This window comes from Melozone crissalis, unplaced genomic scaffold, assembly GCF_028551555.1.
Source record: "Melozone crissalis strain CALT ecotype California unplaced genomic scaffold, PUWL_Pcris_2 ptg000018l_1, whole genome shotgun sequence".
Classification (NCBI taxonomy): Eukaryota; Metazoa; Chordata; class Aves; order Passeriformes; family Passerellidae; genus Melozone; species Melozone crissalis.
Genome location: NW_026535796.1, coordinates 27,574,081 through 27,588,817, shown reverse-complemented (window position 1 = coordinate 27,588,817; position 14,737 = coordinate 27,574,081).

Here is a 14,737-nt window from a genome sequence, read left to right as displayed (position 1 = left end):
GCAAAACTCAGAGAGACTCTAATGAGGACAGAAACAACCTCCAGGATTTTGAAGCTGGGAGAGGAGAGTAACATACATAGTTTGTTTTTTAGCAGAGAAATAAAGATGAATTCACAAAATTTAATTCCATGTGAAAGGAATATTTTAGAATGATAACTGTATGCTCTGAATCTACCTTCCAGATAACTCCACAAAGCCAATTCCCTTAGATTCCCTCAGGCATTGCTTCAAGAAAAGGCTAGCTTTACTGCCCCTTTTTATTTGACTGTTCAGCTGGATATTGTTCTTCATATACAAGCTTATGTGTACCCTTAAATGGGATGTACAGTTCAAAGATTTCTTATATGCTGGACTGGTTTTGCTCTCACAAATTATCCAAGTCTGCTTTCTGGATATAGAATCCCTAAGTAATTATGCATTTGGATTTAGTTTCACATTTGCAACTCTTCAAAAGAATATTGTAAAAAGCTGAGGTAAGTCCTTGTCCATGACATCTGTGCATAAAGATTTGCTCAGATTCACTTGGTTATCTAAGTACGTGCTTTTTACATGCCATTAAAGCATGATGAAAGGGTATGCTGGGGATTCTATATTTTAATTTGATTTGATCAGTTGTTAACTTTTATTCCTTCTGAATTGGACATTCTAACAGCAAGGGTAACCTCATTCGGTGTACTACCGAGACCTCTTAATAATGATAACATGACCTGTTATCATTATTACTAAATTCCATTATATAAAAGACACAGATTTATTTTTTATTTATTTTATTTCATTTCATTTAATTCTATTTTATTTTTATTTTATTTCTATTCTCATAAATTTACCTTGTGAAATTTACATTTACATGCTTACCTTCGCTAACCATGTAGATACAATGCTATAACCTCTGCCCTCTTCCAGCTGCCCTATGTTTTGTTTCTTTCATCCCTTTCATTGGGCTACATTGTGTTTAAATTGCATTGTTTCCTATCCTAGGATGAACAGAGTTCTCTATAGTTCTCTGTATGTTTACAGTACTACAAAAATAATTAATCATTGCACTCTGATCCCACTCATAAAAACTCCTGCATATCCCTGCCCTATATTGAAAGCATGTGTTTTAAATTGTCTGAAGAAACCCCATTTGCCAAGGGCAAAAGGAGGTAAAGAATAAAGTCACCAGCAGATAGCTTCAGTGTATGACCCACACAGCAACTCTTATCACCTCATATGCTTGTACCTGGGAAAGGAATTGTTTGATCCTTTGAGCAGTTGCCAGGACAACCTGTCCATGTTTTGATCCTTATTTAAAAGAGCGAGGAATGAGAAGGACGTACATCAGTAACTGAATTGCTGTCACAAATTTCACCTAACCAGCAGGCTATGAACAAGGCACTCCAGCTGTACATCACTGATGAAGCTCATACAGAGATATTGGAATATGTTGCTTAATGCACTGCAGACCGAAGTTTGTGTACTGTAGCAATGACTGTGGTATTGAAATCTCTGTATGGCACAGTAATCTCAGTATAAATTATCCTGCATTCCAGAAGGAGCAGCAGTGGAGCTGAATGGATACCTATTCCTTATTATCTCTTCCCAGGCAAGAAGCAATGGCTGCCAGCTGAAGCTGACGACAGAGCAGCAAGAACAAACAATAGGGCATGTTTGCTTGTTTTCAGGAGTGGCTTATGCAGAAAAGACAGAAGATGAAAACTACTATTTCAGTAGTTAAAATGTAGAGCTCCTGCCAAATGTTAGCATCCAACTGAATAATTTCATGCCATCTAAATGTGCATTCTCCAACAGATTCTTTTTTCCCAAATTATGATAAGTACAAAAAACTCCAAGGTATACCTCAGTGGCAAATGTCCATAGATCCCCACAGAAGATCAAGGGCTCTTTTGTTGTCTGTTTGCCAGAGATGGAAGGAAACCACTAAATAAATTCTCCTCCCTCAGTGTGGCATTTCTGGTTTGTTTCCATATTGGCAAACTTTCTTCATTGTCTGACTCAGAGGAAAAGCTGTCCCCAGTGTTTATGTTGGAGTTGAGAGCTTTGCTTAACCCATTGCATGATAAATTTTAGAGTGCTCAGACCTTGGATTCCTTTATATTAGATTCACTTTTAATACAGTTCATTGGACTTGGTTGCAACCCCTGAATGTCTTTGGGGATCCATTTCTAATTTTCCTACCTTGAATTTTTCCTGTATCTCCTGAAATGCAATATTTTATGTGGTTGCACTGCTGCAGCTGGTTGTTTACCATGAATCCCAGTGTGTTACTGACTGTATGAAATCAGCATGTTGGCCAGTAAGGCCTAGGTTTCAAAGCACAGAACAAATACATATTGCTGTCCTTGTGATTTTCACTTTGTGAAACTTCAGGAAAATAATAATAAGTAATTATCTCTGTTTACTTCAAAAGGATTGAAGAAAGGATTCAGTGACAATAGTAGTTGTCAGCCTGATACATTTTAGCACCTGTTAAGCAGAACAGTATCTTGACAGTGGTATGATTAGACTTACCAGCAAACCTGAAAGCAGACTAATTAAGACTGACAAAAACCCCCCAATAACATACCCTATTCAGAAATGTCCAAAGCAGTTAAATCTACAAGTGACAAGTGTTGGTCTCACCCAACTAAAGTGAGGAAGAAAGAAAACTGGAGAAACAGAGAGCTTTGATAAACAGGATCATCAGGTTATCAACTATTTCTGTTATGCCATCTCTGCCTTTCTACTTCAAAAGAACTTTTGGCAAAGAGACTTTACAAGCAATGTGTAGTTGGACATAACATAATATTCTGATTAAGTATATTGCAATGAAAGATGATTTAATTTTTGTGTTTTATGAACATTTTACTGTGTCAAATAAAAACATGACAGTGCTAACATTACAGAAATTTTCTGGTTTTTCTTTGGCAGATCCCTCAGTTAAACAACAACAACAACAACAACAACAACAACAAAAAACAATAATAATAATAATAATAATAGTAATAGTAATAATAATAATCTAGAAGTGTGGTTTTTAACTTAAAGATATCAAGACTTTAGTTTGTGTGTGTAACAGTCGCTGAATCAATATTTTAGGAGAAATAAGGCTCTTCTAGGGATTCTTGTTCATGACTTGAATTTGCCCTAATATTTCACTCTGAACTCCAGAGAATGACAACCTGACAGTAGTTATTCAGCTACTAGAGGCTGATGCTGACTAGCATCCCAAATTGAAGGTATTAAAGGACCAAAAGTTGCCAATTTTTTCAGGATATTATCTGAAAAAAATCATCTTGGCTTCTTTAGTCAGATGATTTTTTTTGTAGTCAGGTGAAAGTGCAGGAAACTGCCATAAGGGCAGCTGTATGTCTGGTGATAAAAGCATTGCAGGGCTGAATCTCTGACTTTCTTTGAAAACTTTAGTTAGCCTGTGGGCTCAAAGACCAAAAGTTATTTGAATTTATGGATAAACAGACTTAGTTTTTGGAATTTAAATCTCAGGGTAATCTCATTCACACCAGCCACTACATTATATGAAAGGTAATTCAGAAGGAAATATGTTACATTTTCTGTAACATCTGCAACTTCAGAGCCAGCTCATCCAAAACTAAAACTTCATCATTTCACCCAAAGAAAATCTAACAGCTTTTAGATAATCTCAGTCCTTCTGAGAGAGCACTTCCCTTGGAGCCTGATGCATGGTTTTTTGGCAATTGCAGGTGAATAAAAGCTTAGACACAGAGCAGTCTTCATCAGCTCTTTTCACCAAGTATTTAATGAAGTTCTAACAGTCTGGGTTTTCCATAGTTGATTCTCAATGATAGCATTTCTTCTATAATGGTTGATCTAAAAAAACCCAGAGCACCAACCACTTTTCCATAACCTTACTAGGATTACTTGATCTAGTGGGCTTTCTCTAGTAATTTTTTTACTTTCAGTCTGTCTGTAGTGAGAAAAATGAGGCTCTCTGTCATATGGATTCAGCTTTCTACATTTCAATCGGATACCCATCAAATGCAGACAAGGCATAACAAATATTCAAATATTCATGACAATAAGGCAAAAATCTCAGAATGTGAATTACTTTAGCAATTCCAAATGCTCTCTGGAAAACAGGGATGCAACTGGGATCTCAACTGAGGCCTGATTCCTCACATCTGTATTACTGACTGTTCTAGAAAATAGTTTGAAAGGTTTCAAATGTGAATGTGTGCCTCTGTGTGTATTAAGGATGTCGTAAAAATTTTCTTCTTCCTTTAAGAAAAAGCTACTGTATACCGAGCTGCATGCAAACCTAGGCAAAAAAAAGGATGGAAAACAGACATTAGACTGTTATTAAACAAAGTCCTATTAGGTTGTTAGTCTTGCAATGCAGAATTTAATTTCCACAATATATTTTCTTAAATCAAAATTTTCAAGACCAGTGGTACTTTGTGATGTGAATAAGGTTTTTATCCACTGTGAAATAGTGCCTGTGCCACCTGTGGCCTTTCCTTGTCTTTCCCACCACAGACTAGATATTAATGCTGTGCTTTAAATATACGAGACTGCTTAAATCACATCCAGCCCTCCTCAGGAGAATGTTAAACAAACAGAGAAACAGTTAACCTAACATTTATCAGCACACACACTGGCAGAAACAGTCTCAGAGAGATTGAATAAATCACAAAGCTGTTTCCATCTCCTCATTAATGTTTTTTTTTAATAAGACAACCTATATGGACATATGACTATCTTAAGTGATCAGTAGTAAAAAATTTATAAATGCCATGTTAGTAACAGGAATTACATGTTCCAGTAAAACTCCACAATTGATCAATTTGGCACTCATTATTTATAAATATTTTATAATATTTATATTTAGTCATTGTGTAAGACAATAGTAAGCTGTGTCTGTTCCAGACAAAGCTGAAAGAGTTTGGAGCTATTCCACCCTCCAATATTATAGTAATTTTCGTGTTTTGAATCTGTCCCAAATGGAACAAAATTGTCCAGTCATGCTGTGCAACAATATTTTCTCAAATGTGTATCAACTCTTTTGGAGACCTATTAATTTATATTCTATGTATTAAAGTGCTTTTCCAGAGGGAGGAAGTTGGAAAGGGCTGAAAAGGAAGGAAAAGAATCTTGTTCAAATATTCACAATTCACTCAAAATCTAGTCACGTGCTGAGTCCCTACAGTTTGGTAGATCTTACTCCACCTTTGATCAAGTCACACATGGTCATTCCAAGCTGTCAGGCAGCCTTCATTTCCTCTAAGAACCCACACAGATCATGTCTGATGGGGCTGCTGCAATATAGAAGTCACAGGTTTTGTGTTGAGGGGGGCTGCTGAGGCAGTCACAGTTATGTCTCCATTGCTGCTTCTGGGAATAAAGGCTATACCATTTCTAACAAAATATTGTTATGGCTTGATGTAAGAAAAACAACACATAACCAACCAAAAGTATTTTCTGAACATCCTTTAAATCTTTCTGGCACGGCAGTCCCAACCCTTTTAATAGTTTATGTGTTGTTCAAAACTCCAATGAAGTCAAAAATCATGGCAATCCACAATGGTGTCCTTGAAGAGTGTGAAGCTTTCAGGAAGTGGTAGCAATTTTGTGGTGTCTTCTGAGTCTATTTTTCAACCCTACCTAGAGTTCAGAGCAGCATGGAAACACTTCTACCTTCCTGAAATCAGGCAGGTGTAGATCAAACACTGTACATTTATCAGAGCTTTACAGGGGAATTGCTGGTAGGTCACTGATATGCAAAGCTAACCTTTAATTGTCTTCAAAAGTTTAAGGATCATTTAAATTGCAATTCTACAGGGAAAGGAGGATGAAAATGTGAAATAAAGAGTCTGTGGGTCTGATTCATGAAAAAGTTACAGACCATTTACATAGGAAAGGAATGCATGAAAATCTTTTAGAGTGTGCCTACATGATTTATTAGATTCCTTTTCCGTGTGTAATCGGTTAACTGCACTTGAAAGGTGTAGATTACAGAGATGAGAGCAAAAGGCTGCTGAAATTGAGGTAGAGCATTGTACCTTGCTCAAGATTTGTGCCCAGCAGACAGACAAAAAGGTAACTGTAGTGAGCACAGAAAACACTTTTGAGATTCAGCAGTCTTCCCTTGAAGCGCTCCTTGACAGTGAGCTCAGGAGTACTCAGAGTTCTCTGTCATGAAGGATAAGGAAATGCTGCTGTACTGGAACTTGAAAAATGATGGCATGTTAAGAGCTTGTTTGTTTTGATGGTAGTGTTTTTATAGTAATCTCATTATATTAAAAACCTGGGAGTAGCACAATTGTAATGTTGAACTCCACAGTCAAAGGAAGAGTCATCAAAGCTAAACACTCATTATGACTGAAAATATTTTCTCCTACTTACTGATCTTTTTTCAGCATCTTTGTTAGCCATGAAAGCACTTATGCCAGACAGTATCACCAAAAGGTAGAAACTTCCCCTCTTTTTGTGCAAATCTATTACCAATGGCCTATGGAGGGCTAATAATCACATGCTTATTTTGCCCTCATCATTCAGACTGGAACTGTTATCTGTAGCTCCCCAACATGCTTGCTGACTGTGTCTTACAGATCAGGGCTCAGAATCAGAGATTAGCATTGATCAGAAAGGGATAGTTACCGTTCACTGATGCTTTAAGTAGGAATTTCCTTGTTCATATTACAGACAAAATGGTTTAATATCACATTAGATAAAACTTTTTTATCACAAGGCACATTTTGCAAAGACAAGTTATTGGAGAATAAGGTAGATATCAGGCCCCACCAAAATGTATGTGAGACTAGAACTTCTTTTAGCTACCCATGAATTAAAACTCAAATGGCTAAGGAAATGTAGACAGATGGATAAAGAAAATGTAAGAGTGAAAGGAAAGAGAAAGAAAGAATTAGAAATACAAAAAGTTATTTGATAAATATATAATGAAGAGAAGGGAGTCTGGAACATTTCTTAATTGGAAAAAAAAAACAACAGCTTTTTTAGGAAAGCAGGAAGTTACTGGAGAAGGAAAGAGAGAAAGAATGCAAAAATATGCCATCATCTTTTATGCCATGACTGAACTCTAAAACCAGCAAGGCAAGATATTCAGCCAATCCAAAGAACAGAAACCTGCATTGATCTATTATGCCATGAGCTGTGCTGGAGCCCAGATGAATAGGGCAAACTGAATGGACTCTGTGTGGCCATAAGGATATATAGGATGTGCATGACAATCAAACTGGGATGTGTCATGGCATGCGTTAGAGAAATTGATCAAGTATGTATAAAAAACCACGAAAGACTGAACTGAGGTGTGTGGGTTGAGCTGGCATAGAAGTAGAATGAATTTCTGCACATATCAAACAAATGGTTCGGTTGTTTTTATGATTTAGAAGATGAAAAAGGAGCTTTTTTTTACCATTGTTTTGCTTAGCAACAGCAACAAAGACAAGTACTCATCTGGGACTGTCATTTGCTCAGCTCATTAAAATATTAAGAGAGAACACATCTTAGTAGAGCTCTGAGCCTGCAGAGCTGCCAAAATCAGGTTCCCAATTCACAGGGAAGGAGTGCTGAGAGTTTTTCTCTTTTTCTCTTTTACCCCTTATTGTCATCAGTCCTGAGGCAGAGTGCTTCCTGCTGTTAGTTTTCACTAGGTACTTTTCTCGTGTCTCAAGTAAAAAGAGGCCTGAGGCACCATGTTCCAAGGCTTCTTCCACAAATAATACAGATTAATGTCCGTGCCAGAAGACCTGTTCCAAGAGGTTTCTTTTCCTTGAGCCCTCCTGTAGCCAAAACTATGCAAAGTTCTCTTCCTGCCATGACAGACTGATTTATATGAGAGGGATAATAGAACCAAAACTGAGAAGATAACTGAAGGATCTGAAGATGTTGCAGCTTGTATGATTGTCAGAATATGTTGTGGAAAGGAGGCATTTGAGTAATTTCAAGGCTTTTTGACTGACTTTATGAAATTTTGTTAGTGTTGCTGTGGTGGGTTGACCCCGGTCAACAGCCAAGCACCCACACAGCTGCTCACTCATTTTTCCTCTCTCCCCAGTGAGATGGCAGAGAAAACAGGAACAACAAAAGTGAGAAAACCCATGGGTCAAAGCAAAAATAATTTAATAGATGAGGAAAAATAACGTGATATCAAGTGATGCAAAGGAAATCATTCACCACCTCCAACAAGAAGACTGATGCCAAATCAGTGGCCACCTTTGAACAATCTCCCCTTTGCCTTCTACCTCAGCTTTTATTGCTGAGCACAGCACCACATGGTTTGGATCATACCTTTGGCCACTTCAGGTCAGCTGTCCCCTGTGCTCCCTCCCAGCTTCATGCCTATGTCCTGCCTACTTACTTGGGGACAGAGCTGGGAGAAAGAAAAAGCCTTGATGCTGTGCAAGCAGGACTTAGCAGTAGCCAAAACACTGGTGTGTTACCAACACTGTTTTAGCCACAAAGTCAGAATACAACTGGTACTGCTAGGAAACAGAACAAAATGAAAGAGTGAAAATACTGATTTAAAAATATGTTTCTTTTCAGTTCACCTGGTAGTACAATTTCTCATACTCAACACTCATTGCCTGACCCCACCTATAAGCTGAGGAAGAATAGTGGCTTTGACAAGGTAAAAAAAGTAGTTTCTGGCATTTTCATTTTTTCTTTTGTTACTCTCTTTTAATTTAGATTGCCTTGTCTGTTTCTCCTCCTCTTCTTCTCACAACCTCATTTTTCTTTTTCTTCCTGGTGCATTCCCTTCTTTAAGCTATCCATAACCAGTAAACCGGTAGGTTTCACCACTGTTCTTCTCCAGCTTTAGAGCCGGTGCCTTGATCAAAATGTATAAGCACACATCTAAACATCTCACTAATATCAGGAAAGCATATTTTGTTAGCAATTTTACTGTACCTCAGGGAATGAATTCTTGCAGGTAAATCAGTATTAAAAAAAGGTCAGCCCAATGTCAATGCAGTATCTCTCAAGGAAAAGGAGGCTTTCATAAGAAAATAAGAGTAACACTGACAGTTTGATACTTGGGTGTTTTGTTGGTTTGTTTTTTTTGGTTTTTTTTTGGTTTTTTGGGGTTTTTTTTGTACTGAGGAGATTGTATCTGAAATAGAAAAGACTGAGAGAACAAGCAGAGAAGGAAAAATTATTTGGTTTTTTTTTTGTTTCTTGTATAATTAGCCACTGATCCATTCCTGAAAGGGAGCCCAGATGTTGAAATACACTTAAAAACCATTAAAAAAAATAGAAAAAAAAAGGTAATAGTCTTTCAATACCAACCATGGCTAGAAGTTTTTTGGGTTTTCCTATGAACACGGTTCTTCTTGTGTTCAACAGTCATTGCCAATTGTTAATCAACAGCATGACAAGATCCTACCAATGTGACCTGCATTATCTTACTGTGTACTCATCAGAGCAATTGATGAACTTTATTGGAATGCTCTTCTTCCCAGCTGAGTTCATCATTTCACAGCTGTAGTGGAGCATATGTCTTTGTCCTTAGAGCAAAGGATTAAAATAACTCATTTCTCCTATTTAGTTTAGTTGCTGGAAGTAATTTCCTGTTGTCCTTCTCAAAGGCTTCTGGGAGAGCTGCTTGGCACCAGCAACACAGAGAATCAGGAGGGTAGCTCTGTAAATGAACTATAAAAAGTAGATGGGAAAGCCCATCTGAGGCAAATAATTTCTCTCATGAACTGGGAAGTGACAATATAAGGATGAGTAGGGGTTTTGATGTCTAAGGTAGACAACAGGATCAGGTATTTCTTTGGATTCTAGTCCTAACAGTTCACTTAGATGTAGCCTGACTTAGAACCAAAAGAGATACAACAACATGTGCCACTTTCAGAAAAATTTATCTCACAAATCCTATAAGAGCATCACAGATTTCCCCTGAGCCCTGGTGTTCCTTAGCACATCTGCAGAGGAAGAAAAGAAAGATATTTAAGGCAAGAAAAGCCTAAAGACTCTTCTTACAGCTAAACTGTGCCTCGGCTGCTTCTATCAGAGGGCAGTTCTGATTTGATCTGTGATGAGATGGAGATTAAATATCTTCTGTTTTGCATCCTATCCTGTACCACTGGCTGCTGCTCCACATCTCTAGGTATAGAGCTGTAACCAATAACAGCAGTGATGCAAAGCACTCAAGACTGGATGGACGGATGAAAACTTACATCATGAACTTAACTAGGTCAGTGATTGATGCCAACAACTAATACAGATTCAAAACCCTTCTGCCCTTCTGGTTTTACATGCATTTTAAATGCTTTTGGTTATAGTTGTCCTGTATCCCAGTGAACTGTACTGCACAATAAGAGAGGAGTGTGCTGTTTCTTCTCTGGGTTGGGTTTTGTGCCAGGTCCAACCTGGCTTGGGTGTTTAGTACGAGGAGAGTATTCTTGACTATCTATGACTTATGAATTGCACTGAGCTGAGAGCAAAGCACCTGAGTCCTTCAGTTGCTCTTGCTGGCTTGGCATGTACCTACACAATATCCTGGTAAATTGATACAGCTGATTTAAAGAATGTGATTTGTGTCTCATAAAGTGCTTTATGGAAAAACCAGGTGTATAATCTTGGTCTTTGGATTCTACTAGATGATAAGTCAGCTCTGAGCTAGATACTGTTCTTTCATCTGCTTTCCACCTGTACAGTGCAGTAACCTTGCTCCTGCAGCTGTAACCAACACAATCAATGATCTGAGAGAGCTGTTCCTGCCAGAACTGTTAGGACAACTACGTTGGAACAGTCAGAAAGGAGGGGTATAGCAGAGTCATACTTATATTGATGTGGCCACTTGAGCTGGTTGTCTTGCTTTCAACCTTTTGACCTCCAGAGATGGACATTTGTCTACGGCGGACAAACCACAGGAATGTCTGCTAACAGGATCCTGTTGACAACTCTTTCAGGGCCCTGCCTTCCTACTGTTTGTTTGTACACTGGCCTTTCAAACTTCAGCTGCAAATTCAGTTGGGAGCTAATGCAGACAATGACACAGGTAGGGTAAATGCCAGCCAGTCTCTGCATTCTTGGAGATGTACTTCTCCCACAGGAAGAGAGGCTGTGAAGTAAATAGTTGTGATGTGCTTCTGCAGTGCCCTGCCTGTCTGTGCTGCTTTGAATATTCTATTTATCAGGCCCAGAGACTCAACCAAAGCATTTTCTGGAATCTCAGTGACCGCTAGGACAGTCTACTCCTGCTTGCTCAGCTTCTAAGTCCTTGCTCCTGGCAAGGTCCCCTTCCTAAGCAGAGTGGTTCTAGCAGCACAGGTGAGTGTCCAGGTCCAGCCCTGGCCCTGTGTGCAGCGTCACGACGTGCCAGTACAAAAGCAGCTCCAGCAGCCTGCTTCTTTCAAATGCTTCGCAAGTGGCAAGTCAGAAAACATTAGGTTTTGCTGGAAAGAAAACAGCTGTTTATTTTATTTTATTTGAATGATAGTGTGGAATTTAATTCAGCAAAGACATGAAGTATGTTGGTAAATTGTGAGTGTGTGTAGGTGGGTGTGTTGGTGGGTGTAGGGAGCATATGGAAGAACTGCAGCATGAGAAAGCAGCCGACAGAAGGGGTTTGGAAAGTCTAAAGCAGAGCAGACTTCTCTCCTCTTCCTGCATTTTAACTCTCCCTTTGGCATCACTTCATGCTGCAGCCTCATTCTCTCTCCCTCCTGGTTGATACATTATACTTGTATCTCTCGGTATTTGCTGTGAATGTAATTCTTGTATTTATAGTTCTAGGTCGGGAAACACAAAACTGACTTAAATAAACCCTCAAGTTTGCAAAGCAGCAAATGGTGTGGTAAGAGGGGTGTGTGTGTATGTTTGCCGTCCATAACACTTCATGCATCATCCGGGAACCATACCTACTACTATTAATTACTAATCGTAACTACTGTGCCCCGTTTCTGCACAACTGCAGAGTGAGAGCAGAGCTCTGGGGCTCGGGGCGCTGCAGGCCGGGCCGTGGGGCCACCGTGGCGGCACACCCCGGCCCCGGCCCCGGCCCCGGCCCCGGCCCCGGCCCCGGCCCCGGCCCCGGCCCCGGCCCCGGCCCCGGCCCCGGCCCCGGCCCCGGCCCCGGCCCCGGCCCCGGCCCCTGCGGCGGCCCGCGGGCGCCCCCGTGCTGTTGCGCGGCGCGGACGGGCGGGGGCAGCATTGCCCGCGGAATGGCGGCGGCTGCCGCGGCCCGGGCGGGAGGGACGCGGGAGGGGAAGCGGAGAGACCAAAGCCCCTTTTCTGTGCCCCTTCTTCGAGGGCTGCGCTGCGGCGTGCTCGGACGCACCTTTACCGCCTCTCCATTTCGGGGGAGAGTGTGAGATTAAAAAATGCGGTCAGTTTCAGCAGCCGCTGCGGCGACAGGCATACCTGTGCCTGGGAGCGGTGACAAAGGCTCCCCAGCGGGATTTGTAACTTGTAAAGCGTGTGACCTGTCATGTTCTTAGGAAAATCCTTACGTTGGAACACAGGTCCAGAGTAGCACAGTGCCCTGAAAGCGCCCAGGGAGTCAGCAGAGCGGGGCACAGCCGGGCACAAGGGCACGGCCGCTCCCGTCGGGGGGATCTGCAGGGCCGGCCCCAGTGCCTCACCACCCCAGGGCGGCCTCAAGGCAAAGCACAGTGTTCTTGTCCAAATTCCTCCTGGACACTGACACACAGAGCCACCTCTCTGCGAAGCCTGTTCTGGCGTTTCACCACTGAAGAAATCAGTTCCTCATCCAGCAACCGTGCAAAGGCGCAGATTTTTAGGAGATGTGCTGGGCTTCAACATTCAGACTAAGTGGCGTGGCACTCGTGGTGCATCTCCTTTAAAGCCTTTCATCACATGGGAAAAAGGGACAAGGAATAGTGAGGATTTTTCTAACACTTTTTGCAGTAGATTGACTTTATAGTTTATTTATATAGTCTGCTTTGCTAAACTTTGGAAATCTTGGTTCAGTCTACCAGATCATAAAATACTACCTTCCCAAGATACTTTTTTTAGGAGGTCTGTCCTTACATGACTAGGGAGCACAAATTCCACTCAGTCAAAATATAAATTGTTCAAAGTTCCTAGTCACTTTGGTCATTTTGAAAGAAGTATGTGGGGCTTGGTAAAGGCAACAGATGGTGTTTCACTACCGAGTCACATTGTTGAGATGCAGCTGACACCTGGGTACAATGTAAGGCTTGGTCTCACCTTGCCTTGGAACTATGAAACTTTACAGTTTGTATTTCTAAATATATCTGATGCCAATGGTACCAGGTACAAGTTTCAGCATTTTTTTTCTGTGTGTTGTCTCGCTTCTGCTTATGATCTTCATCTTAACTTGGATTTCTAAGCTCCTTAGTCATGAATGCAAAAGTAGAGTTCACATGGATCTTTCCTTTTGTTGAACATACACTGAACATTTTAAGACAGTAACAGGGAGAGAGAGAATAAAATGAAAAAAAAAGAGGAATAGGAACCCTAAAGAGGGGGAAAGAAAGGAGAGAAGAGAAACACAGAGGTAACAGAGGAAGAAGACCAAAGGGCGTACAATGTCTGATGATAGAAGAGAAAAAGCAATTTTCTCAATCCTCCTGCCCTGTTTGCAGTTCTTAACTCTGCAGCTTCTGTGGAGAAGTAATATTCTAAAAATTTCAGTAGTATTAAACCCAAGGCTTTCTAGTTTTGAAGATACAGAGGAATCTATGACAATGAGGGAGTAGCTCTAGGAGACAAAGAATGCCCATGCTACACACAGCTCTCCAGTGCTTAGATATCTCAACAGTGACCCTGCAGCTTTACAGGAGACAAGCCTGGGCTCCTGTGCCAGTCTGCACCTGACCTGCAACAGCATTCCCACCCATTCTCAACTCTGCATGTGGACCAGAAAGCAAGTGAAAAAAATTCTCAGTGTTGTATGTTAAAAAAGTCTCTGCCACAACTCACTCATGACTCAAAGTTACCTCATGAACTGTGGGCATAAAGAGCATTGGGAATGTTCTCCTTTCCCACGATGTGTGCCACCCACAGGATGCCTCACTGTATTCCTGTCACTGCCTAAAAGAGAGTCTTCAGAACAATCCAATCCATACCCATTACTGCTGTCCTCGTTTTACAGGACAGAAGAGATCATAAATGTATAACTTGCTACTGTTGCAAGGTTCAATGTCAACATCAGAATGTAAGTGCTCTTGTTCATGAGGATTCTGCTCACACCTCTGAACTCTGTTTACACCAGAGAGAAAGTTTTTCTTTTTTCTTTTTCTCTCTTGAAATAATGTGTCTCTAAGTATCTTTTAAATAGAATTAGGTATTCCAACTAAACATTTTAAAATATGTAGTTTGCGACAAGTTCTGCAACAGAAAAATTTCTATGGTTCAATGCTTCAGGATAATTCCAGGGAAAATAAAGAATCTGAACAGAAAATCTGCCATTTTCAATAGAAAAGAAATATTTATTTTGGGGGGGGGGGGGGGGGGGGGTGGGAAATACAACCATGACCAAAAGAAAAACCAAACCAACCAACAAAAAAACCCCAAAAAACACCCCACCAAAAAAACTCAACCCCCAAACCATTTAAAGTGTTTTACTTGCATTCAAATAGAAAATAAAATACTCTGACAGTTGTACCGTGGAATTGAAGTCTATTGGCTAGCTCTTTTTCTCTCCTGAAATCATGTAGCAAAAACTGTAGCCACTCTTGATATATGTACATATTAGTGTGGGCACTCAGTGTTTGAAATACAGTGTATGGAATTGCTCACAGCACATTGAGAATGCTCAGAAACGTGC